The sequence below is a fragment of the Sminthopsis crassicaudata genome, chromosome 3, assembly GCF_048593235.1.
Source record: "Sminthopsis crassicaudata isolate SCR6 chromosome 3, ASM4859323v1, whole genome shotgun sequence".
In the NCBI taxonomy this organism is placed as follows: domain Eukaryota; kingdom Metazoa; phylum Chordata; class Mammalia; order Dasyuromorphia; family Dasyuridae; genus Sminthopsis; species Sminthopsis crassicaudata.
Window position 1 is genome coordinate 363585384 of NC_133619.1, and position 17023 is coordinate 363602406.

At 36.4% G+C, this 17023-nt stretch overlaps 1 long non-coding RNA gene and 1 pseudogene across 1 annotated transcript in view; both read right to left on the minus strand.

Moving 5' to 3' along the window:
• LOC141559562 (uncharacterized) overlaps window positions 1–17023 on the minus strand; it is a 98742-nt gene that overhangs the window by 39052 nt on the left and 42667 nt on the right. The window lies entirely within an intron of this gene.
• On the minus strand, window positions 6702–8362 carry LOC141561778 (L-lactate dehydrogenase A chain pseudogene; annotated as a pseudogene).

Genomic DNA, 17023 nt, shown 5'->3' on the forward strand with positions numbered 1-17023 from the left:
GCTTCCCCAAAGCTCATTACCTATCTAGTGAGGGAGCGAATAATCCTTACAGTCAAGGATCTTAATGTGACATCCATCCAGTGTAAACATGCCCATTTCTCTTGGAGCTCTGTGAGAACTGACCCAACTCAAAACATTTTTGGCTGAAACCATAAGAAGGTCAGAAACCCTGTACTTAGAAACATAAAAAAAGTTATTGATCAGACCATGAATGGTCTTAGCTGGTTGGTCTAGTGTTCCCAGCTTGCAAAATGAAAATAACAAAACAGCAATGGGAAGATGGTTGGATCAGTGTTATATCAGTGCAGCCCACCAATCTGTCAAATGATATATTTGATAAAGCTGACCAATAATTTGTCCAAGATGATAACAACAGCAATAATAGCAGCAAACATTAATATAACACTCACTTTAAGACTTGCAAAGAGTTTTGCATGTTTGATTTCACCTGATGCTTACAGCCATTCTGTGAAGATGTTATCATTATCCCCCATTTTACAGATAAGAAAATCTGGGGCTGAGAAAGTTTAACTGACTTGCTCAATCAAGTTATACATCTGGGTAAGTGATTGAAGTGATATTTAAACTCTGTTCTGTCCTGATGCCAAAACTAATGCTCTTTTGACTATGCCCAGCTAACTGCAAATGATTAGCTATTTGATTTAGAGTGAGTAATTCAGTAGTACTTAAGAAAGGTGGATCAGTCTCAATGCTTGCACATATTTAATTGAAAGAAGGTTTTATGGAAGAAATAGCCCCTGAAATGGAGCTTGAAGTTTGGGTAGGATTAGAGGTAAAAGGGAAATCCAAATGGATATTGTAGGAAGGCTTCAGTGGAGTGGTCAAAGTGCAGAGACAGAAGAATGCAATGTATCTGGGGACATTTTTAGGAGCTAGTTTGGCTAGTGTCTTCCTTTTCAGAATGTGAGGCTCATATCTGGTGATCTAGTTTACTCTAAATTCTATTTCCCAAAGGAACTTTTCTAGCACCTTTCCACATACAGCAGTTGTTAACTTCCTTTTCTCTGACATAGTCCATCCATTCTCTGGACAAAGCATGAGAATAAAAAGCATTTGGCCCACTGTTATCCGAAACCAGCTCTGCCAGGTAAATGAGCTCATAATGAGGCAATTAAACCTGTAAGAGGCATGTAAACAGAAGGAGAAGTCCAACCTGTTCTTGCGCCACTTCAGGAAAACAAAGATGTCCCCATAGCTTTCCAGTAAGTCCTAAGAGTTTCTAGACTGGCCAGGGAATATGAACATTGGCAATCAACATTATTAGCAGGTTGCTTAAGTCCTGCCTGGTCCCTTCTACCTCCTTCCCTCAAATAGCCCTGTTGTTTTAAACTTACTATTTACACTTGAAAGAATGTCTTGGCTTAAGCCATTGGGTAGATAAAAAAGTACTTGGGGCCAAGATCTTTGAGCTTCCCATATTTCATAGGTCAAGTCTTTAACCTTTGGAAAGAACTGATGTTAAGTGCTTCTTATAGTAGCACAAATGGCCCAAAGTTACAAACAATCATCAGTAATGACAGGATTCCCTCTTTTTAAGGTCTTACTCACCTGTTTGACCAATATCTGAATCTCTTTTCTAAACAAAACAAAGCTTTTTCTTTTATATCAAGAAATCAGAGTATCATAGATATGGAGCTAGAAGAGATCTTAGAGATCATCTAGCTGTCTCTTTATTTTATAGATGAGAAAAGCTGAGGGCCAGAGAGAACTAAGATTTGAACTGATTTTAAATATGGCATTTTTTTCAATTGTACCATACTGCTGAGAATCCATCATCCCTAGGATAGTAACTTATATTCACACTTAGGAGTAGGTGGAAGGGTGACAAGATCATTTCTTTCTTTCATATGGCAATCAGGGTTAAATTGCACAAGTAATAAGTGTCAAGTGTCTGAAAATCAGGTCCTCCTAACTCCAGGGCTTTTGCTCTATCCACTGCACAACTTAGCTGCCCCTATCAGGGTCATTTCTGAGAGGAGACAGATTAGGGAATGAGGAAACTGATAATATGAGGATAGGGAGAGGAACTACCATGGAAACAGGGAAAGGACACAGAAATAGACTAGGAGTGATGGTTTGTTTGTTTTGTTTTGTTTTGTTTTTTTTGGAGGAGTAGAAAAACATTATTCTTTATTTAACTTGATGTCTTTTTTAATTTATTTTATAATTTTAACATTTTTTGACAGTACATATACATAGATAATATTTTTTTTAAACATTATCCCTTGTACTCCCTTCTGTTCCGAATTTTACCCCCCTTCCCTCCACCCCCTCCCCTAGATGGCAGGCATTCCCATACATATTAAGTATCTTATAGTATATGTTTCATACAATATATATGTGCCTAACCGAATTTTGTTGTTGTTGTTGTTGCAAAGGAAGAATTGTATTTGGAAGGTAAAAATAATCTGGGGAGAAAAACAAACAAACAAACAAAAATGCTCACAGTGTACACTGATTTCTGATCATATCAGAATCATAGCTGATTCTGTCCATCATTGATCAATTGGAATTGGATTAGCTCTTCTCTATGTTGAAGATATCGACTTCCATCAGAATACAACCTCATACAGTATCATTATTGAAGTGTATAATGATCTCCTAGTTCTGCTTGTTTCACTCAGCATCAGTTGATGTAAGTTTCTCCAAGCTTCTCTGTATTCCTCCTGTTGGTCATTTCTTATGGAACAATAATATTCCATAGCATTCATATACCATAATTTACCCAGCCATTCTCCAATTGATGGAAATCCATTCATTTTCCAGTTTCTAGCCACTACCAAAAGAGCTGCCACAAACATTTTGGCACATACAGGTCCCTTTCCCTTCTTTAGTATTTCCTTGGGATATAAGCCCAGTAGTAGCACTGCTGGATCAAAGGGTATGCACAGTTTGATAACTTTTTGGGCATAATTCCAGATTGCTCTCCAGAATGATTGGATTCTTTCACAACTCCACCAACAATGCATCAGTGTCCCAGTTTTCCCACAGCCCTCCAACATTCATCATTATTTGTTCCTGTCATCTTAGGTGTGTAATGATATCTGAGAGTTGTCTTAATTTGCATTTCTCTGATCAATGGTGATTTGGAACACTCTTTCATATGAGTGGAAATAGTTTTAATTTCATCATCTGAAAATTGTCTGTTCATATCTTATGACAATTTATCAATTGGGGAATGGCTTGATTTCTTATAAATTAAAGTCAATTCTCTGTATATTTTGGAGATGAGGCCTTTATCAGAACCTTTAACTGTAAAAATGTTTTCCCAATTTGTTACTTCCCTTCTAATCTTGTTTGCATTAGTTTTATTTGTGCAAAAACTTTTTAATTTGATGTAATCAAAATTTTCTATTTTGTGATCAATAATGGTCTCTAGTTCTCCTTTGGACACAAATTCCTTCCTCCTCCACAAGTCTGAGAGGTAAACTATCCTATGTCTCATTCTTTATGCCTAACTCTTGGACCCATTTTGATCTTATCTTGGTATATGGTGTTAAATGTGGGTCCATGTCTAGTTTCTGCCATACTAATTTCCAATTTTCCCAGGAGTTTTTGTCAAATAATGAATTCTTATCCCAAAATTTGGGATCTTTGGGTTTGTCAAACCCTAGATTGCTATTTTTATTCACTATCTTGCCCTGTGAACCTAACTTATTCCACTGATTAACTAGTCTATTTCTTAGCCAATACCAAATGGTTTTGGTGACTGTTGCTTTATAATATAGTTCTAGATCAGGTATAGCTAGTCCACCTTAATTTATTTTTTTTTTCATTACTTCCCTTGAAATTCTTGACCTTTTGTTGTCCCATATGAATTCTGTTGTGATTTTTTCTAGGTCATTAAAATAGTTTCTTGGGAGTCTGATTGGTGTAGCACTAAATAAATAGATTAGTTTAGGGAGTATTATCATCTTAATTATATTCTCTCGGCCTATCCAAGAGCACTGAATGTCTTTCCAATTATTTAAATCTGACTTTATTTTTGTGGCAGTGTTTGGGAATTTTGCTCATATAATTCCTGACTTTCCTTTGGTAGATATATTCCCAAATATTTTATACTATCAACAGTTATTTTGAATGGAATTTCTCTTTGTATCTCTTGCTGATGCATTTTGTTGGTGTTATATAAAAATGCTGAGGATTTATGTGGATTTATTTTGTATCCTGCAACTTTGCTAAAGTTCTGAATTATTTCTAATAGCTTTTTAGCAGAGTCTTTGGGGTTCTCTAAGTATACCATCATGTCATTTGCAAAGAGTGATAGTTTGATTTCTTCATTTCCTACTCTAATTCCTTGAATCTCTTTCTCCTCTCTTAATGCCAAGGCTAGAAATTCTAGTACAATATTGAATAGTAATGGTGATAGTGGGCAACCTTGTTTCATTCCTGATCTTACAGGGAAAGGTTCTAGTTTAATCTCCATTACATATGATGTTTACTGACGGTTTTAAATATATGCTCCTTAGTATTTTAAGGAATAGTCCATTTATTCCTATACTCTCAAGTGTTTTTAGTAAGAATGGGTGTTGGATTTTATCAAATGCTTTTTCTGCATCTATTGAGATGATCATATGGTTTTTATTAATTTGATTATTAATATGGTCAATTATGCTAATAGTTTTCCTAATATTAAACCAGCCCTGCATTCCTGGTATAAATCCTACTTGATCATAGTGTATTATCCAGGGGATGATTTTCTGAAGTCTTTTTGCTAATATCTTATTTAAGATTTTAGCATCAATATTCATTAAGGAGATTGGTCTATAGTTTTCTTTCTCAGTTTTCAATCTACCTGGTTTAGGTATCAGTACCATGTCTGTGTCCTAAAAAGAATTTTGTAGGACTCCTTCAATCCCTATTTTTTTCAAATAGTTTATGTAGCCTTGGAGTTAGTTGTTCTTTAAATGTTTGGTAGAATTCACATATAAATCTATCTGGTCCTGGGGATTTTTTCTTAGGGAGTTGGTTAATAGCTTGTTCTATTTCTTTTTCTGAAATGGGACTATTTAGACTACTTACTTCTTCCTCTGTTAATCTGGGCAAGCTATATTTTTGAAGGTATTCTCCCATTTCATTTAAGTTATCGAATTGATTGGCATAAAGTTGAGCAAAGTAGCTCCTAACTATTGTTCTAATTTCCTCTTCATTAGTGGTGAGTTCTCTGTTTTCATTTTCAAGACTAACAATTTGCTTTTTCTCTTTCCTTTTTTTAATCAGATTTACTAAGGATTTGTCTATTTTGTTAGTTTTTTCATAGAACCAACTCTTAGTTTTATTAATTAATTCAATAGTTTTTTTTTGCTTTCAATTTTATTAATATCACCTTTGATTTTTAGAATTTCAAGTTTCATGTTTGTCTGGGGGTTTTTAATTTGTTCCTTTTCTAGCAATTTTAGTTGTAAGCCCAATTCATTGACCCTCTCTTTCTCTATTTTATGCAAGTAGGCCTCTGGAGATATAAAACTTCCCCTTATTACTGCTTTGGCTGTATCCCATACATTTTGGTATGATGTCTCATTATTGTCATTTTCTTGGGTGAAGTTATTAATTATGCCTATGATTTGCTGTTTTACCCAATCATTCTTTAGTATAAGATTATTTAGCTTCCAATTATTATTTTCCCCTGGCTTTTTATTAAATGTAATTTTAATTGCATTGTGGTCTGAAAAGGATGCATTTACTATTTCTGCCTTACTGCATTTGATTTTGAGGTTTTTATGCCCTAGTATATGATCAATTTTTGTATAGGTTCCATGAACTGCTGAGAAGAAAGTGTACTCCTTTCTGTCTCCATTTAGTTTTCGCCAAAGATCTATCATATCAAACTTTTCTAGTATTCTATTTACCTCTTTGACTTCTTATTTATTTTGTGGTTTGATTTATCTAGTTCTCAGAGTGCAAGGTTAAGATCTCCCACTATTATAGTTTTACTGTTTATTTCTTTTTGCAGCTCTCTTAATTTCTCTTTTAAGAATTTAGATGCTGCACCACTTGGTGCATATATGTTTAATATTGATACTGCTTCATTATCTATGCTATCCTTTAGCAGAATATAATGCCCTTCCTTATCTCTTTTAATTAGATCAATTTTTGTTTTTGTTTGATCTGAGATGAGGATAGCTCCCCCTGCTTTTTTGGCTTCACCTGAACATAGTAGATTCTGCTCCACCCTTTTACTTTTATTTTGAATGTATCACCCTGTTTCAGGTGTGTTTCCTGTAAACAACATATGGTAGGATTCTGGCTTTTAATCCAGTCTGCTAACTGCTTCCTCTTTATGAGGGAGTTCACCCCATTCACATTTATGGTTAGAATGACTAATTCTATATTACTTGCCATCTTGTTAACCTCTGCTTATGCTTTTCTCCTTTCCTTCCTCTTATCCCCCTCCCCAGTATTAAACTTGTGAGCACCACTTGCTTTTCACAGCCCTCCCTTTTTAGTATCCCTCCCCCACCTTAAAGTTCCTTCCACTATTTTACTCCTTTTCCTCACAATTTTTGTATTCCCTTCCCCTTAGCTTACTCCTTCCCTCTCACTTTTCAATGAAGTGGAAGAAGTTTCACCATAAATCAAATATGTCTATTGATATACACTATGTTCATCCCCTCCTTTCTTTCTCTCAGATATAATAGGTTGCCTTCACCTATTGAAAATGAAGTACAACCACTTTACCCTTTTTTTTTTTTGTTGTTATTTATTCAGTATTTGGGTTAGTATGACACTTGACAATTTAGTTGCATCATTATACATTTATAGATCTTTTTATATAATATGGAAATTTACAACTATTGATATATGTATAGGTAGACAAAATCAGGTCCTCTGGAAAGGTGATACATGGGGCCATGCTGCAGAGCCCTAATTGAGGGCAGCACAAACCCTAACCCTAAATGCATCAATTAAGTATTACTACTGTATGGTATTTTGTGTCCACGAATGCTGTCTTCTGGACCTACAGGAACATATAGCCCCTACAAGGCAGGCAGTTAATCTAAGTGTGGGGTGCTTGACAGCAACTATTTCAAGATTGGACAAGTCACATCTAGCATCATATGCGAACAACAGGGTTTAACACAGTCACATTGTACCATCCCCCATTTCTAACTTCAGGAAGAGACTAGAGTGTTCCTAAGGTTTATATTTCCAATGTTCAATCACTCGTCAGAGAAAGGATTTGACCTACTTGAAAAGCTCATCATACATCATCCCTTAACCACTGTCACGTTCTCTAGACAGTCTAGCTGCAACACATGAAGAGTCTCTAGAACTGCAACTCCTTCTGGATTCCCCAAAGGGTATCTGCACTCTTCTTCAAATGGCCCTCCTCCTCTGCATTCAGGTTTACCTTCACCACATCTGAAATGCCATTCTGCCCCAAGATACATGGGACACTAAGGAACACATCTTCGGTAATGCCATATAAGCCTTTAATCATGGTGGAAATTGGATGCACTTTCCTAAGATTCTTCATAATGCTTTCTGACAGATCTGCCACAGACAAGCCAATGGCCCAGGAAGTGTAGCCCTTCAGCTTGATCACCTCATAAGCACTATCAACTACTTGTTTATGAACTTCTTTCCAATTCTCTGTATCAGAATCAGTTCCCAAAACAGGGTAAAGATTCTTCAGTGACACACCCACAACATTCACACCACTTCACACAGGAACACTGGAGTCTCCATGTTCCCCAAGGACCCAGCCATGGCAACTTGAAGAATGGACACCAAGTCTCTCCCCCATTAGGTAACAGAAACGGGCAGAATCCAGATTGCAACCACTTCCAATAACACGATTTTTTGGAAAGCCACTTAGCTTCCAGGCCACATAAGTCAAAATATCCACTGGATTGGAAACAATAAGTAGCTTGCAATCAGGGCTGTATTTAACAATATTGGGAATGATGAATTTAAAGATATTCACATTATGCTGAACCAAGTTAAGACGACTTTCTCCCTCCTGTTGTCTTGCCCCAGCCGTAACAATAACCAGCTTTGAGTTTGCAGTTACACTGTAGTCTTTGCCAGAAACAATCTTTGGTGTTTTGAAGAAAAGGCTGCTATGCTGGAGATCCATCATCTCTCCCTTTAGTTTGTCTTCTATGACATCAACTAGGGCAAGTTCATCAGCCAAATCCTTCATTAAGATACTGATGGCACATGCCATACCAACTGCACCAACCCCAACAATAGTGATCTTGTTATGGGGAACCTGTTCTTCCTTTAAAACATTCAGAATCAGCTGATCCTTGACAGAGGTTCCCATTTTGGAGGATAGCTGGTGATGTGGGACAATCGAGATTGTCAGTCAGGCTGCTAAAGTTCTCGGCAGAAGGCTGCTCTAGGACTCATAACACTTTACCCTTTTTTATGATATAATTTCCTTTCCACCTCTAGTTTCTAGGACAAATTATACATGTGTTCTTTACATATCTTTATGTCAGAAATATAGTTCTCAAGATTTCTTTTTACCTTTTTAGAAATCTCTTGAGTTCTGTATTTGAAGATCAAACATTTTGTGTAGATCTGGTTTTTTCATCAAGAATAGATGGAAATCATTTATTTCGTTAAATGTCCATCTTCTTCCCTGGAAAACAATGCTCATTTTTGCTAGTAAGTTATTCCTGCCTGCATACCAAGTTCCTTAGCCTTTCGGAATATCATATCCCAGGACCTTCGTTCTTTTAATGTGGATGCTGCTAGATCCTGGATTATCCTTATTGTGGCTCCTCCATATCTGAATTGCTTTTTTTAGCAGCTTCCAGTATTTTTTCCTTAGTCTGATGGTTCTTGAATTTGGTCACTATATTTCTTGGTGTTTTGATTTTAGGGTCCCTTTCAGTAGGTGATTGATGAATTTTTTCAATGTCTATTTTACTCTCTGTTTCCAAAACATCTGGGCAGTTCTCTTTGATAATTTCCTGGAAAATAGTGTCCAGGCTCTTTTTTTCTCACATTTTTCAGGGAGTCTGATTATTCTCAAATTGTCTCTCTTGGATCTGTCTTCCAGGTCTGTTGTCTTTCCAATAAGGTACTTGACATTCTTTTCAATTGTTTCATTTTTCTGGTTTTGCTTGACGACTACTTGGTTTCTCCTTGAGTCATTCATTTCTACTTGTTCTATCCTAATTTTCAATGATGGGTTTTCTTCACTCACTTTTTAAATATCTTTTTGTAATTGTCCAATTTAGTTTTTATCTTCTATGGAATTTTTTTCCATCTTATCCATTTTATTTTTTAGAGAGTTGTTTTCTTTTTTCCAGCTCACTAATCTTGTTTTCCTTGGAGTTGTTTACCTTTTCCAGCTCACTAATCTTGTTTCTCAATGATTGATTTCTTTATCCACTCTGTCTTTAAATGCGTGGAATAACTTCTCCAGGCTCTCTTGCCAAGCTTCCATTTCCTTTTCCCATTTCTCTTCTAGTTCTCTTGTGAGAGCCTTTTTTGATTTCCTCTATGAGATTCTTTTGTATTGAGGAGCAGATCATATAGCCCTTAGGGGATTCCTCTGGAGACAATCTGCTTTTAGTCTCCTCAGGGTTTGAAGTCTGTTCTCTCTCCATATAGAAGCTGTCAGTGGTTAGAGCCCTTTTAAATTTTTTGTTCATTTTATCAGAGCAGGAATTGAAGAAAACAAATTGACAAGAGAAACAATTGGTCTGCTTTTTGGGCAGGGGGATGGGGCTAGATGGTGTTAAGGAGTTTCCTCTACAGACTGAGGGAGATAGCAGCGAGACCCTTACAGGACAGAGATGGCTGCGCTGCATCTGGGCTCTAAGGCTCTAAGAATGCACTTAGTCACTCCAGGTGGGAGTGGGGGTGGCCAGGTCCGAGAGATGCTAGTTTTCTGGGGTTTTATTCTTTACCTCTGGAGTTTACACCTTCTCTGCTGCTCCTGGCTTGCTGCCAAGAGGGAATATCCACACGGGGGTAAAAGTCTTTTCGCAAAAAAACGGCAGCGATCACACCCCTCCCCCCACCAGTCTCCAGTGTAAGCTGCCTGTCTTGCTCTGGCTGCCTGCCCTCAGTCTGCCTCCAATCTGTTTGTCCCCTCCCCCGAGCAAACACAGATCTTCTCTAGTGAATTTCAAGAATGTCTTCTGTTGGTGATTATTTGTGGGTTTATTTTCCAGGCAAACATTAACTCTGAGGCTTGTCATGAAGTAAGTCCTGAGAGAAAATGCGGAGCTCAAGCAAGTGTCTGCCTACACGCCGCCATCTTGGCCGGAAGTTGACTAGGAGTGATGTTAACACACTTGGTAGACTTCAGAATTTTGCCAAGAGTTGATCGTGCACATAAAAGACCAGCAATAAATACTTGTTGAAAGGATTAATAAAAAAAGATATTAAAAGAGTACTTAAATTTTTTTTTTACTCATAATATCTTAGTTTAGGGAATTTGGATGGAAATAAAGTAACATATTTTCATTCAGACCTATGATTTTATCAGTATGATGTCAATCAGCAACTACTTGTAAACTATCCTCTTAAGAAAATCGCCCTAGGGAACTGAGCAACTAAATAACTTGTTCATGGTCACATAATTAATACACATTAAAGGAATGTTGTTCCTATTCCAAAGTCATCCTTTATCCACTAAGACACTTTGGCACTTTTAAAAAATAAGCTTAATTTTTAATTGACATAAATATAAATTTCCTTTTCTCTCTCACCCTATGTAGAAAAAGAAAATTCTAGTAACAAATACAACCAGAAAAAATAAATTCCCCCATTGGTCATATCCAAAAATAAATCACTTTCTCTGAGTCCAGAGTCTATCAACTTTCTCTTGGGAAGTAGGTGGTGGAATTATGATTGATCATCAGTTTTCTTAAGTCTTTCCAAGTTGTTTGTGTTTCAATGTTGTTATATGAATTTTTCACTTTATACTGAATCAGTTCATTTAAATCTTCTTGGATCTGCCAAAGTGATTTTTCTAAAGGCTAGGTCTGATTATGTCAAGTCCTTACTCAATCTACTCTCTACATTTTTTTTTCCTTTGAAAATTTTTATTTTGTATCATGAACTTAGCAAACCATGAATATTTTAATTTACAAATAAGAAAGAAAAGAGGATTGTGTGTGATACTTTAACAAACTGCTTTGCATATTTGTGTTCTAGTCTAAACTATTTTCTTTTGTGTATTTTTCCGTGATGCTTTTTTTATTTTTTCTTCTTTTGGCATCAATACCAATAAATCTCTTCCCCCTATAGAAGCCCTCCCTTTCCTTTTTTCTTCTTTTGTTAATCTGTCCCTCCCACTACTTCACCACTGAACATATTTTTAAAAATTAAAAAAATCTTCTTATAAAATGATCTTTGATAAGTAAAGCAAATTCCAACATTAGCCATTTCTGTCAATGGATGGCCCTTTTTCCTTTTAAGTTCATCACCTGTCTTTTGGGAGATAAGTGATAAACTATTCATAGTTTATCATTTTGCTGATCAGAGTTCTTGTCTTTCAAAACTATTTTTCTCAATTATGTTGTTATTAAATATACTGGTTTTTCAGTTCTGCTCAGTTTGCTTTAAGTCAGTTCATGGAGGTCTTCCCAGTTTATGTTGAAAGTGTCCATTTTACAATTTCTCAACAGTATAATAATGCTCCCTTATATTCATGTGCCATATTTCCATTTGATGGCTATTTTTCAAATAATGGGAAATTCTTTGTCATTAAAAGAACTATGATAATATTTGTGTACATTTGAGTCCTTTTTAAAAAAGAAATTTAAACTACTTTGCTTATTGCTTTTTTGTGAAACATAGCAGAAAGAACACTGGCCTGTGTGTTGGAAGATCTGAATTCCAGTCCTAGTTGTATGTTCCTAAATAAGTTACCTGTATTTTTCTGAGGATCAATTTCCTTATCTGCAAAATGGGTGAGCTAGATTAGCTGATTACAGTTTTGATTTTCTATGATAGAGATTTCTATCTTCTAACCTAAAAGGAGCACTACAATAACTCATAAAAACTTATAAAAATAACTTATAAAAATATATACATGTGTGTTTGTATGTGTTTGTGTGTGTTACCAGTGTGCTTGGAGTCTGGCTTTTTAAATGGGTATTCCCAAACTTATAAACACCAGTTTACTTGTATTGGTTCCCTTGTATAGATTCCTTTCATCTGCCCTATTGCAATGGATTCCTAATTGGTCTTACTTAATTTCCAATCCGTCTTCCACATGTCTGCCAAAGTGATTTTTCTAAATTTTTCTGATTAAGTCAAGTTCTTACTCAAAAAACTCCAGTGGCTTTCTATTATCTTCAGTAGCAAATACAAATAAATCCCTCTGCTCATGATTTAAAACTCTTTCTAACCTGGCACTTTCTTGTTCCAGTCTGTTTACACTTTACTTCTTTCAGTCATCTTGGCCTGATTGTCGGTGTTCACAATAGATATCATTTTTCTCACCTTCATGCCTTTTCCTTGACTATTTTCTGAGTCAAATGCTCTCTCTCTCTCTTTATCTCTGGCCCTTAGAATTCCTAGCATGCTTCACAGCTCACCTCAAACCTAATTCTTCAAGAGCCCTGTTCTGATCCTCAGCTTTCCCAGCTGCTAGGACTTTCCCTCCTGAGGTTACCTTGTTTATATTCCATATGTATGCCGTATGCACCTGTTTGTGTACATGTGGTCCTTTCCTTTACCTTTTCTGTTTGTACTCCTAGTGCTTAGCACAGTTCCAGGCACATAATAAGCCTTTAAAAAATGCTTATTGATTGATTAATTAGGGCAGAGATCCTGCTTTTTCCTCTTAGATCCCCCAGAGGGCATTGAAAAGGCAGGAGGTTAATTGTTATACATTCTTGTGAATTGTGATTGATAGGCTGGTATTTCTGAAGTGTTTATTTTCCAAAGGCATTATTTGTCATGCTAATGAAATCCATTAGAACAAGTTGATTCAGATGAAATGTGGATTTTTGCAGAGGATCTGCTTTTCCTGGAGAAACCTAATCCAGCCTACAGGGAAAAAAGACCATTTCCATGTTCTTTTCTGAGTTTAGCTACCATCTGGGATTATACTCCTTGTCTCCACTGGCAAGCTGTGTAACTTCTTCAGGCCTCAGTGGACCCATCTGGAGAAAAGGCCTGAGTTTTAGCCAGGTGTTACAAAGAACAAATGTGAAGCTGTTGATACTTATGTAATATGAGAACAAGGAAAAACAGAGAGGTAAGACTGGTCTCTTCAGTATTGCTGTGATTGTATCCACATGACCAGTTCCTCCATCCTACTTCTCACTTCCCCTTTCCTTTTCTCACCTTTCTGTTTTTACCCCACTCCCCTCTCCTTTCCCCCTCTTTTTCTCTCCTCTCCTCTCTGATGGGGTATAGGGGTGCAGAAACACTGACCTCCCAAAATATATTAGGATTTCAGGCCTCTCCTTGTATCAGTGGATTAAATGTTGGGGGATAGGGAGTTGGACCCCAAAAGAATATTGGTGTTTCAAGCTGGTGTTGTGAGGTGTCTTGAAAAAATTTCTACCCTTAAACCATCTCCAAATCAAAAGGCAAAGATTTTATTATACTGCTGACAGTGGGCTAATTTCCATGTGGGTTTTATTTTTTTTATTTTTTTGAGGAATTAACAAGGGGAAAGAAGAGGGCTAAATTCCTTAGCAGAACTAGCCACTACAAAGGAGGAAATATCACAAGGAAAGTGGCAAGTTCTTAATGAACTAGCTTTAACAAAGGAAAAGACAACATAAGGCAAAGTCCTAGAGAACTTGCTGCCAAAAGGTGGGCAGTTCCTAAGGAACTCTCAAAGAAGTGAGGTAGAAGTAGGTTCTTTTATAGGTGAAAAATAATTGACATTATAAATTGGCCTTCTGATTAGGTACATTAACTGTGGGATCAAGATAATTTTGTTGATTTGAGGAATTCTTCTAGGAATTCAACCCTGGCCAACCATAACAAAGGTCCATTTAAGACTGCAAAAGATCTACTTAAAACAAAAGCCCTACTTAAATACTAATACTATCTGTTCTCTGCCCTAGTTGCCTCGGTAAGTAGCTTGGACAGCAAAATCCAGGCCCTCTCTAGTTAATTTCTCCTTTCTATGTCCCATCTAGCTCTGGGTCTTTTTGTTGGGGTCATATTCATCTCTTTATCTCTTCTCTTCTTCTCACCTTTCTTCTCCTCCCTTTGTCATTTTTTTCTTCTTGTTCTCCTATTAAAACCTTTGTCTAATACAACCCATATCTGAACAAGAATATCCTCTAAAAATCTTTGACAAGTTTTCATCCAACCTTTGCTAGAAGATCTCCAGAGCTGAATTGGACTTTCATCTCAAAGAATTCACCATCAAATGTGAGATTCCCGTGATTTATTTTTATAGGGCTCTAGTGATCAGAGGAGACAAAGGCAAGGGGTAGAGTCTGAACACTAGTTGGTGGGAAATTCCAGGAAGGGATCATAAATTCAGTTCTGACAGGTTGGGGAAGGGTGAGGACCATAAATTCTTGATAACTTAGGAGGACTTAGGAGCCAGGATGTCTGAAATAGAAGATCTCCCCCTTATCTGAGATTAAACATTTACAGTTTATGACCCTAGAGTAGCCAGCCCCAGGTTATATCAGTCCTAATAGTCAGGAAGCAGGCTTGCAACCAGGGGGATTGAGGCAGAATAATTTAGGGAAACTGAGGCAGAACAATAAAAGGAAACTGAGGCAGGACAACAAAAGGAAACTGTGGCACAACAATTTATATATCTATTTACTTAGTCTTACTAAGTATAATATTCCTACAAAGGGCACTTGCTTTTTCAAATATGACATCTTGATATAATTATATGCAGCACAAAAATGACAAATTTCTAATGAAGAAATTTTTGTCAACTGAAAAGTCAGAAAGTAATGGATTCCAGGGGTCATTCCTTCAAATTGTATACTCTGTATATGAACACCTCTTCCTATAAAGTAATAATATAAAGATGTATATTTATATTTATATATAAAGATGTATAATAGTAGATTGAGTACCAGGAAGACTCATATTCCTGAGTTCAGGTCTGGCATCAAACACTTAGTAGCTATATGACTCTGGGCAAGTCATTTAGCCCTGTTTGCCTCAGTTTCCTCATATGTAAATGAATCGGATAAGGAAATGGCAAATTATTCCAGTATCTCTGCCAAGAAAATATGAAATGGCGTCACAAAGAATTAGATACAACTGGAAAATAACTGAACAAATAAGTACACAGACCCAGTTCATTCCAGAATTGATTTGAGAGATATTCTCCTTGTCCAAAACCTTTTATATTAAATATTTATTTTGCCCATACGTAAAAGAAATGGTCATTAAAGATTTATCATTTTGGGTTAACTATAATTATCTTAAGATGTTATCTTTGAAAAAGAAAGAACCCTTTAGAGGGATATTACATTAATTAGGTTTTTTTTTCCCCATGTGATCATTTGATAATGCCAAAACATGAATAAGAACTTTGAAGAGGGGAAAGTATAATGGTACTCATAGAGATTGAAGCATTATGTAAGAAAAGGAGAATCACATGGGGAAGCTGAATAGACAGTATTAGTTACCTATGTGGGGAACATATAAAGGAAAAAGGCACAGAGAGAAGATCAGGGAGAGTGCTAACAGAGAGTGTTTCTTCGAGTGTTATAGAAGAAAGGTGAGTAGGATATGAGTTATATCCTTTTAAAGTCCAAAAACAGACAAGGATGGTATAGCTACTGTAGGACATCAGCATTAATCACCAGAATTATCAAAATCAAATATCAATTACAATCTGGAGAGTCTAGTCATGGTCCTGCCACTGATTTCTAGTAGGTATCAAATTGCTTTTCATCTGCATTCCTACATCAAAACAGAATTTGTGTCTGTCCCTACCATCCCTCACTTTCCCAGCATCTTCAAGTAATTCACTTCAAAAGCCCTACTAGAAAGTAGAGCAAAAGGTGCACTTTCTGAATCTTGTATACATACTCATTTCTGTGTTCACCTTTCCTGAGTCATCAGTCTTTCCATCTCTGAAACCAGTTACAAGTTTTTACATCAACATACAATGCTGTGCCTGAGTGATCATGGTATGGGCCCCAAATTTCAAAATGATCTCTTACTGAGATAAAGCAAGGAATATCTGCACATACTTCAAGCACTGGTTATTATTGACCAATTCTCCATCTTCTCTGAGATGATAATTATTGGCTTACAGGTGGATTGCAAAAAAAAATAATTATGATTGTCTGGAGTAGTGGAAAACCAAATATTACAGGGTCAGGATTAGGATTACGAAATAGGGTAAAGCAAATTGTCCAAGCTGGTTGCTTTAGGAAGAGCAGAGACAAAGAAGAGAGTAGACACCAAGATGACTCTTAGATTTTTAAACTGAGAATTATTAACAAACTAAAGGGATCAGAGACTTACATACAGCTGCCTCCACATCCACCCAGAAAATTATTCTTCCTAACTCTACTGAGGTCCTCCCTAAGTGTGTTAAGTGACATTAATATTCTGATGGCAGTAATCCTTATTTTTAATTTAGGGTTCTGACCTGTATCAAAATTCAAATCGCTTGAACATGCTTAATATTTGTTTAATCAAATTATTTAATCTGCATATGAGAATGTTTATGGGAATGAAGTATTTGATAGCAGATTTTGAGGAGGAGTGGGAAAGGGAGAAAGTGAGGAAGAAAAGGAAGCCTTGAATTTCAGTGAGGGAAGAAAGGGGACAAATGGGAGGTCACCAGCTTGACAGTTTTTCAAAAGATTGGCTAACCATAGACATTCACTTAGATCTCCCTCTTTTTCACTCTCTTTCCTGATTCTCTGAATTCTTTTCTTTTTTTTAAAATAAGGCTTTTTATTTTAAAAATCTATGCATAGTTTTCAACATTCATCCTTGCAAAACTTAGTGTGCCAAATTTTTTTTCCCTCCCTTCCTCCAACCCCCTCCCTTGGGAAGTAATACAATATATGTTAAATATGTGGAATTCTTCTAAACACATTTCCATGATCATCATGCTGCAGAAGAA